At 37.6% G+C, this 10,435-nt stretch overlaps 1 long non-coding RNA gene across 1 annotated transcript; it reads left to right on the top strand.

The window, feature by feature from the left end:
- Window positions 1–202: 202 nt before the first annotated feature.
- Window positions 203–10,234, top strand: LOC123667091. Its single transcript, XR_006745384.1, has 3 exons — window positions 203–333; window positions 6,139–6,143; window positions 10,224–10,234. It is a non-coding gene; the product is annotated as an uncharacterized LOC123667091 (long non-coding RNA).
- Window positions 10,235–10,435: the final 201 nt, after the last annotated feature.

Genomic DNA, 10,435 nt, shown 5'->3' with positions numbered 1-10,435 from the left:
TCACCTGGGTATACTTGTGCTATTGATCCGAAAGCTGGGAGGAGCTCGCATTGAATAGGTCATCTTGGCGATCTACTATCAATCATAAAATTAAATCATTTGAAGAGAATCGACTTCTAGCGCTTGATTCAAAACGCCATGTTAATAAACAGAGACCTAAACCCTCCTATACTTACACATGCAACTTTGCGGGTCAGCTTTACTGCCGCACTTGCTCTAGGACATTTAAAACTAAATGTGGATTAGCGAGCCATATTAGGGCCCATCAGAGAAATTAGTCATGACTCCCTGGGTCGCCGTCATCGAAATCGATGAGGAGGACTACATATATATGTAATGATCCGACTTCCGCTACCTTGGGTCATTAATACAAAATGACGCAACATAGACCGTGACGTGAAAAATAGAATAAATGCGGGATGGATGAAATGGCGACAGGTCTCTGGAACAGCTTGTGATCCACGAATGGCCCTTAAACTTAAGGGGAAAATCTATAAAACGATCATAAGACCTGTCGTAATGTATGGATCGGAATGTTGGGCAACAAAAGTGACGGATGAAAGAAGAGTGCACGCAGCCGAGATGGGAATGCTAAGATGGATGTGTGGAGTAACGAGGAAAGATCGGATTAGAAATGAGTATATAAGGGGAAGTTTGAAAGTAGCACCTGTGACAGAGAAAATGAGGAGCAATAGGTTAGCGTGGTATGGGCATGTAATGAGGAGGGATGACCGCTATGTCGGTAAAAGAATGTTAGGGATGAATATCGAAGGACGAAGAGCGATCGGCAGACCGAAAAAGCGATGGATGGATTGTGTGAGTGAGGATATGAGAAAGAAAGGAGTAAGCACTGAAGTGACGAATAATAGAGAGGAATGGAAGAGGAAAACATGTTGTGCCGACCCTACATAAGTGGGATAAGGGCAGGAAGATGAGATGATGATGATTTAAACTATACTTTTTATCAACAACTATATCAGCAAAAAAAAGTACGGCTCACCTGATTGTAAGCGATTACTGTAGCTTATAGAGTCTGCAATACCAAAAGTATCGCTAGCGCGTTGCCGACCCTACCACCATCTCTCTCAGGAGCTCTGATCACCTTACTCACCACAGGAACACAATACTTTTTTTTTTTTTTTTTTTTTTTTATGTCACTAGGTCGGCAAACAAGCATACGGCTCACCTGATGGTAAGCGATTACCGTAGCTTATAGACACCTGCAACACCAGAAGCATCGCAAGCGCGTTGCCGACCCAATCCCCAATCCCCCCAGGAAGCAAGTTTTGAAAGCAGTCCAGTTTCCCAGTCGGACTGCTCCAGATTTTGAGCTGGATATTTCCAGTTACCGTTACCTCAGTTAACTGTATAATATTTAATGTGCCGACATACGGTCTAGGACTGCCTATCCGGGCGTCCTGGATATCACCCGTAAATAGGTTCCCCTATGATACAAAACAAAAAAATAAAATAATGAAATGTCTTAGTTGGCTTTATTAAACATTAATAAAATATATAACTTAACTGAGATGAAATAAAGTCCGGAGGATTATTTGGAGGCTTGAATTTGTGATTGCATGCATAAGCAAAACCATGGCTTTCCACTGTGTAACCAGTATCGATGGCTTTTGAAAGATATTCTGGCTTACCACACCAATGTACGACCTAGCTTTTTTTGGGAGTCCATTTATGAGCAAAATAAGCTTTTTTCTTTTTAACCGACTTCAAAAAACGAGTATACAGTATATTTTTTTATGTGTGTTCGCGGATAACTTCGTCGTTTATTAACCGATTTTGATGGTCCTTTTTTTGTTGAAAATGATATATCCCAAGGATGGTACCATGATAAGGAAACCAGAATCTGATGATGGCATCCCAGAGAAATCGTGGAGAACCTTCGAAAATCGTAGTGACGACTAGTGCGTTTGTTAATTATTTCGTCTACTTACGTTGTATTACTTGTCGATGTAATTGAAGTCGGTTTTTTTTTCGTTTGCGAGCAAACACAATTACATAACTATAATATTAAATAGAAGACAATATAGGAGTGGGTAATGAGAGCAGTGTATACAAATATATAATTTTACTAATAATTATAATGAAATGGCGCCATAACTTATTATTTAAATTACCGTTTATTATTACAAATTATATTGTTTATTTAATTTATAATTTATTCTGGTCATTTTGCACTTTTAAAGTGTTTTATTTAAGTAGAAAAATCTAGTTGAACGATTTTTTTATATAAGTTTTTACATCCATGGGCTCTTAAGTGCCCATGCCTTTTTTATTTACATTTTAATTTTCAAAGCGTTGAGGCAACACTGTATATATGGTTCAAATTTCGAACTAAAGCTTATTTTCTCTAATTCGATGGTGAGTCCAAAACTGACCGTGAGAGATATATATATACCTATATATACATATATATTTACGTAGGTTAATAATTTTAACATTTTTATCAAAAGAATGTTGTTGAGTTATGTCACAGTAGGAAATGTTTTGTTCGAGATTTGGAGCTGTCAACAGTCTGGTTGGATAAGTACCTCATCAGATCACTGTTTAGTAATTCTCCTTACAAGTAGTGGTGAGTGAGGTAGCTCAGAGTAGAACCTCTGTTCTAAGGAGGGTCGCGCCCAAGACCTTACTCACCATAGCCAATATGTATGATATTGCTGTTGCAGGTCTATAGGTATTAAGATTTTAGCATATTAGATAAACATGTTTTGAAAACACATCTATACTTCATGTTATTAGGCTGAAAAGTTTGTTTGTTTGTTTGCTTGAACGCGCTAATCTTATCGTTTGTTGATCTTGCAGTCGAGATCGTTTTTACGTACTTCTGTTCGAAAATAACTTATTTAAGTTGCGGAACGGAGCACAAGTGCACTTCCCGCAGTGCCGGAGCTAAGGTGGAGTCAGACGCGGGGCTCTAAGGTATTGTGATAGCTCTAAATAAAACAATTCTAACCTCAAAACTTTAACCACGGCATCTCCATAACCATGTAGTTTCACACGATGGGAGTGGTACCAGGGGATAACTCACTCCTCCCCCTTCCAATCCAACCCCCAAAACCAAAACCCCATAAATCAGAGCCCGATTGTCGAAAAAGTTGTTTATCATCATGAGTGAAATTCCCGTAAACATGAGAAAGCAAAATTTAAATAAATAATTAAATAAATTCAATTGTCAAAAAAAAAAAAAAAACGGTACGGTCGATTTTCGATATGATATTAAAAAATGTTAAAAAAAATTCAACTTGCATCTGTAATAAAACATACATAAAAATACAATAGAATTGAGAAACCCCTATTTTATTGAAGTCTGGTAATAAATAAAATAAAAATTGTGCTTGCCATGAGTGTGTTAAATTAATTTAGTAAAAAAAAAATGAAATGAATTTGTAGTGGCGGCAAATTTTCGATACACCTCGGGCAGCAAAAAAACTTATTATAGTAACAAACAATTTGATGTAATAATAATAGAAATAATAATAAGGATATAAGAGACAGCAGAAAATAATAATATTCTTTATTTGAGATCACGAAAAAAATTAAAATAAATTACAAAAAACTCGTAAAAGTACAAAAAGGCGACCTCAATTTTTTACAAGGAAGCTTTGGAAACTGACAGATTAGAATTTTGTAAGTATGTTAAATTTTACGCGGAGCGACGAAGAAGAAGAAGCGACTAAGGGATAACAATGTTCCGCTACCACCTTGGAACATAAAAAGTCGACCGATGGCGGGATAACCATCCAACTGCTGGCTTTGAAATACACAGGCTGAAGACGGGCAGGGTTCACCAACCCGCCTGCCCAGCGTGGTGACGATGGGCAACACAGATAAGTTCACGCCATTGTTGGCGCAAATTTGTGGAGGCCTATGTCCAGTGGACTGCGATAGGCTAAAGTGAAGGTATTGTAAAAAAAAATTAGAAATATTTTATTTTATAATGACAGTCAGCCCTGACATTTTCACATTTTCAACGCCAATCATGCGAGTCTTACAAATTATGAGAATCGAGTAGTTCTTACTCGACCGCGACGAGTGTTGGTAATGAGTTTATCGCGTGTGTATAATTGTGAGTAAATTTAATTTTAGAATATTGATAAAAATGCTATTGACGGTTGTGTGTTTACACCCTTAGTATTTCATGGGTCATAATGTTTTATAGCCAACATTTTTTTTACATAGGCTATTTTATGTTTGTCTTAAGTTTAATTCTTTAATAATCATTTAATATTCTGTCTCAGAACTCAGTTTATGTTGTCTATGTCGTTAAACGTCAGTTCGTATCGTATTTTTAATAATTGTTATTTTGTTTTAAATTATCATTTTATTTCATCATTAGTTCGAAAAATAACGTGTGAAAGTCCCAAAACGGAGCATGAGTGCACGTCCCGCAGCACAACTACGCGTTATTTTGTTTAAAAGTGGCGTTATTTTGTTTAAAAGTGTCTATTCGTCAGTCGTTAAAGGTCAGTTCGTATCGTATTTTCATCTTACAGTAAAAATCGTTTTTACGTAAATTTGTTGGAAAATAACGCGTGATAGTAGCAGAACGGAGCATGAGTAAACTTACCGCAGCACCAGAATTAAGGTGGAGTCAAAAATATATAATATAATAACAAAAATTTAACCTTAACCTTATCTCTGTAACAACGGGGTTTCCACGAAAATAGTCTGCCGGAGGGGTGAAAACCCACCCTCCTCCCCTCCCCCCCCCAACCCCCTCTTTCCCCCCAACCCCATAAATTACTTTCCGGGATTGTACATAATTACCCTGATGGCTCTAAATGGCAAATATATCATCTATGTATATAAAAAAAAATATATAAAAATAAAAATGAATGTTGCTAAGCGTATAGCTCTAGAATGGCTAGACCAATTCGGCTAATTTTTTTCGTATGTTCCTTAAAGTCCACGGAAGGTTTTAATACTTAAAATGAAAAAATATATATTATATTTTTACTATTAACTTTTGACAGAACGAAGCCGGGCAGCTAGTTTTTAACCGACTTCAAAAAAAGAGGAGGTTACTCAATTCACCCATATATATATATATATATATATATATATATGTTCGAGGATAACGTCGTCGTTTATGAACCGATTTCGATATCCTAAGTGTGGCACCATGATAAGGAAACTAGGATCTGATGATGGGATCCCAGAGAAATCGAAGGAAACCCTCGAAAACTAATGTTATACAAAAATAATCATATATATTAATACGCAATCAGATCCTGGTTTCCTTATCACGGAATCCTTCCTTATTACTACACTTAGGATATCTCCTTTCCAACGAAAAAAATAATTATCAAAATCGGTTCATAAACGACGAAGTTATCCCCAAACATACATATATATATACTCGTATATATACGGTCGAAGTGAGGAGCCTCCTCCTTTTTTGAAGTCGATTAAAAAATAATGTCGCTTATTAAATACTAGAGCGTCTAATTATACTGAGGTTATCGCGTACCTGATAGGCTTGTTTTCGCTAACTGGTCATTATCTGTTGCCAATAAACATGGTCCGATTAACCTCTAGCTTTCAGATAAACACGTCCTGGTACACCCCTGACAGATGATGCTTAAAATTTCATATTGCACTTAAGACGTGTGACGCTACCTACTGTAGTTATTACGCTTCAGCCTGTAATATCCCACGACTGGGCATAGGCCTCTTTCCCCATGTAGGAGAAGGATCAGAGCTTAATCCACCACGCTGCTCCACTACGGGTGCGGCGGGGCGGTGGATACTGTAGTTATTGAATGTAGTAAAAAAAAGGTTTTATATTTTTAATATAAAGCTGGGTCGGTCACCAACCCGCCTGCCCAGCGTGGTGACTATGGGCAACACACATGAGTTCACGCTATTTTTGGCGTAAACTTGTGGAGGCCTATGTCCAGCAGTGGACTGTATAGGCTGTAATGATGATGATGATGATGATAACGATGGGTGCTTTTATTGGACGCATTCTGCGTTGAAACACTTCCACCGTCCCATATCAGTTAAACAGCCTTAAGAGCGGGAGCCACTGCGGGAAAATCCGAAACAAACGGCACAAATATTCGTTACTAATACCAAATTACATCTTCATGCCGTTTACAATCGACTTGGATCATGGAGTAGCAGTGTTAAAAAAATTTAAAAGTAATAACTCCTCGTCTTGTTGCCTCCACTGGTGACAAGGGGGCTGGTGCATTTTTGCCCAGAGAGTCGGCATAGTGTTTCAAAGGGGAAATGCTGTCAGCAAACTTGGCACCATTCCACGCGGACATGATTTAGATATTTCGTTCTTAAATTGTGAATTAGAATTAGTAACTGAGGTAGGGCACAGCAGGAATTTTCTGCTCAAAATAGGGAGCTGCCCGACTGGGGTAGTGCTTTGACCTTACAGAAGATCACAGCTAAATAATACTGCTTTCGAACAGTATTGTGTTCCTGTTGATGAGTAAGGTGACCAGAGCTCCTGAGGGGGATTGGTGATTGAGCCGCCAACGCGCTTGCGATGGCTTTGGTGTTGCAGGCGTCTATAGGCTGCGATAATCTCTTACTATTAGGTGAGCCGTATGTTGTTTGCCGACCTAGTGATATAAAAAAAAAGAATTATAAATATGTATCATATTGTAAAGTTTCGAAATAAATGAAGATATTTTTCTTACTAAGGTGGTTAAACCATCATAGGATCCGCCTGATGGTAAGCGTTTACCGTAGCCTATCGATGTAGCAACATCAGGTGCGTCACAAGCACCAAATCTCAAGATCCAACCACCCGATTTACTACAGGAACTGTGAACAGTATCATTTGGCTGCGATCTTCTGTAAAATCGAAGTATGCCTCAGTCAGGAAATTTCGAGCAGGATATTTCCTGATGTCCTCCACCTCAATGATAATCACAATATCAGAATGGAACTCGTTAGCACATAATTATAATAATTATTGCAAAATGATAACAACTTTGTTTTGAGCTCGTGTTCGTTAAAGGTTACCGTGTGATCGGTGAGTGATTTTTGTTCTAAATCATTAATTGGATAAATATTAGCTCCGGTCTAGAAACGCACAAAGCACAAACACAGATCACGACAAACATTTGTATGGTCTACTAACTGACCCCGCAAACGTTCTTTTGCCATATATTTTATTAACCTTCTCAATCCCCCCCCCCCATTATAACTTAGGGAAATAAAAAATAGATGTTGGCAATTCTCAGACCTACCCACAATATGCACTCAAAATTTCATAATATTTATTAACCCTCTTAAACCCTCCCCCCCCCTATAACTTGGGGTATGAAAAATAGATGTTGTTCGATTCTCAGACCTACCCGATATGCACACAAAATTTCATGAGAGTCGGTCAAGCCGTTTCGGAGGAGTTTAACTACAAACACCGCGACACGAGAATTTTATATATGTATTAGAATAAACCGCTGTCAAAATAGTCACTTAATTGTTTTAACTGATCTCTGTTTCTACTTGTTTCTGTTATTAAATTAAAAGCACAATTAATTTTACTGAGTTCGAGCACAGCGGGATACATCCTGCTCAAAATCTGGAGCAGCCCGACTGGGGAAGTACCTCGACCTTAAAGAAGACTATAGCTAAATAATACTACTTCCAAGTAGTGGTGTGTTCCTGTGGTGACTAAGGCGACCAGAGCTCTTGAAGGGGATTGGGGGGGGGGGGGTAGGATTGACAACGTGCTTGCGATATTTCTGGTGTTGCAAGCGTCTATAAGCTACGGTAATCGCTTACCATCAGGTGAGCCGTACGCTTGTTTACTGACTTAGTTGAATATATAAAAAAACACTTCCTTCTCGTCAAGTGCGTAAACACAAAATTTCGTTGTTTTATCTTCGACGATGTTGAATTTCCGATAAAAACTGTCATCAGACCAATTTTGACATTTTGATTTGCAATAAAAAGTATTCTTCCCTATCTAAAGTTTTAGTCTTTGTATTAAATTTCATCAAAATAGAACCAATGGTTTGATAGCGTAATAAACATATTAATACGTGTAACAAAAATTTTGTACTCCTTTTTACGAAAATTGCGTAGACGGAGGTGTATGAAATTCCGAAAACTTAGTGAAGGAGTGCAGAATGCTAATATTATTTTTTAAAAATGCATAAAAATATATGATATCAAAAAAATATATATCACACATCAAAAGATCAATCATGTATTTGACACACACACACACACACGCATATTATAGAGTTTTGTTGATTGTCAAAGTCTGTAGTCAAATTGAAAAAAATTAACAAAAAGGTTCTTTATTTACATTATTTTTTTTTTGCTTTCTTTAATTTAAATTTTTTATAAAGGTCGAATTTCGACCTCTGGGCTATCTAGGTGTCTAAGCTACGGTTATCGCTTAACTTCAGGCGAGCCGTACGCTTGTCGACCTACTTATATAAAAATTGTATTTAAATTGTATACATTTTCAGAACTATTATCTTGTCGGTTTAATTAAAAATCCGGTTTAGGTTTCATCTTCATATACCGCCTACACCAGGGGTGTCAAATTCAATTTCGCAGAGGGCCATATATCAAATTTAGAATGTGTCAGCGAGCCAGATTCAAATGAAAAAATGTACTGTGCGCATTTTGCAACTTCCGTGGAAGAATCGAGTGAAGTCATGATTCGTCTTTCTGTGACGCATTACGATCGCGGGCCGTATCTTTGATATCCCTTTTTTTTACGTGGGGAAAATCCTTCATGGATACCATCCGGCGCGCGGTGCCAGAGTTATGTCAGACTCCTACTGACTAAAAAACCACCACGCGTAAGCAGTCGTCCGCCTGGGTGGGGCGAGATGGGGTCGCGCTAGCATTCGCTACCTCGCCCCGGGTCTTTGACATCCCTGGTCTAGACCCAGGTATCCCAGATCTATAGTTATCGCTCTATTAACAATTGTGGTGAAATCGTGTTGTGTATCGTAGTAAGTTATCAATTAAAGTACGTTCCAATTTGAAAATAACACGTCTATTTTTAGCTTGTTTTTTAGGCTGTATTACATTCTCACGCAAACAAGATATTTCATGGATAATCACATAATTATTTGTAGTTATTATCATCCTTATGTTTATTGTGATAAGATATTATATCTTTCGCTATAAACACGTAACATTTGCTTATTGACTTGTGAAATTAGAAGGTATCATTGATTGTATGTTATTTGTGTGTGAATTATCATTTGTATATGTGTGTATGTGTAAATTGTGTAATTGTGTATGAGTATCAAAATTGCTTTTTTTATTTTATTTGCACATCAATCTATTTGTACAAATATTTGTTTTCCGGTTTGGATGTCTGTCCTCGGGCATCGTTTATGTCTCACTTTAAATGTTATGTACTGTGTGGCTACGGTACTAAAGAATATAGCCACCTCCTCTCTTCCCGTGGGTGTCGTAAGAAGCGACGAAGGGACAACACAGTTTCTACCACCTTGGAACTTAAAAAGCCGACCGGTGGCGGGATAACCATCCAACTGCTAACTTTGAAATACACAGACCGAAGACGGGCAGCAGCGTCTTCGGTGCGACAAAGCCCGCCCTGCAATCACCAACCCGTGCGTGTCCAAGCGTGGTGACTATGGGCAAAACACACGGGTTCACGTTGTTTTTGGCGTGAGCTTGTGGAGGCCTATGTCCAGCAGTGGACTGTATAGGCTGTAATGATGATGATGATTAAATGTTATATCACAATTTGTACACCTACACAACCCGTCATACACAGAACACAATACAATCTCCTCTACCCCTAGGTGCCTGGAAGAGATCGCTTTTCAGCGATAAGGCCGCCCTTTGTACTTTATGATACTTTGTTAAAATCAATTTGCTTTGTGTTATTTCTGCATTGGTGTACAATAAAGTGTATTGCTATGTTAAGATACATCCTGTACCAGGCTACGGAGTCACTGCCAATCACGCCAACGTAACGGCACAAACGCAAACGTCGCTCAAACGCCAATCAAAATCTTTGACAGATATTTACCGGGTACTAAAGTATTTGCTTATTTACTTAGTAGAGATATTTGAGTATTTGCATTCTTAAGACAATATCCACAAATATTTTTATAAATATTATGTAAAATAATTACGTATATTTTTTGTTATAAATCGTTGCTGAAGTAATGTGTAACAATTCTTTCGTATAGTAATTAATAGCAACTCGAGCGTGCGATGGTTTTGCAAAAGTAATAAAGATAACACAAAAAACCGTTTAAGCACGTAAGCATTAATATTACGTTAAGACCAGGGGTGTCAAATTCAATTTTGCAAAGGGCCATATATTAAATTTAAAATGTATAGGCGGGCCAGATTCAAATAATACAAAATGTACTGAAATATCAAATAATAAAAAAAATATTATAATATTTTATTTATAGGAATCGAGTGAAGTGATTTTTCTTTCTGT

This window comes from Melitaea cinxia, chromosome 27, assembly GCF_905220565.1.
Source record: "Melitaea cinxia chromosome 27, ilMelCinx1.1, whole genome shotgun sequence".
NCBI lineage: Eukaryota > Metazoa > Arthropoda > Insecta > Lepidoptera > Nymphalidae > Melitaea > Melitaea cinxia.
Note: the sequence above shows the minus strand (reverse complement) of the source record. Positions and strands in the feature narration are given on the sequence as shown.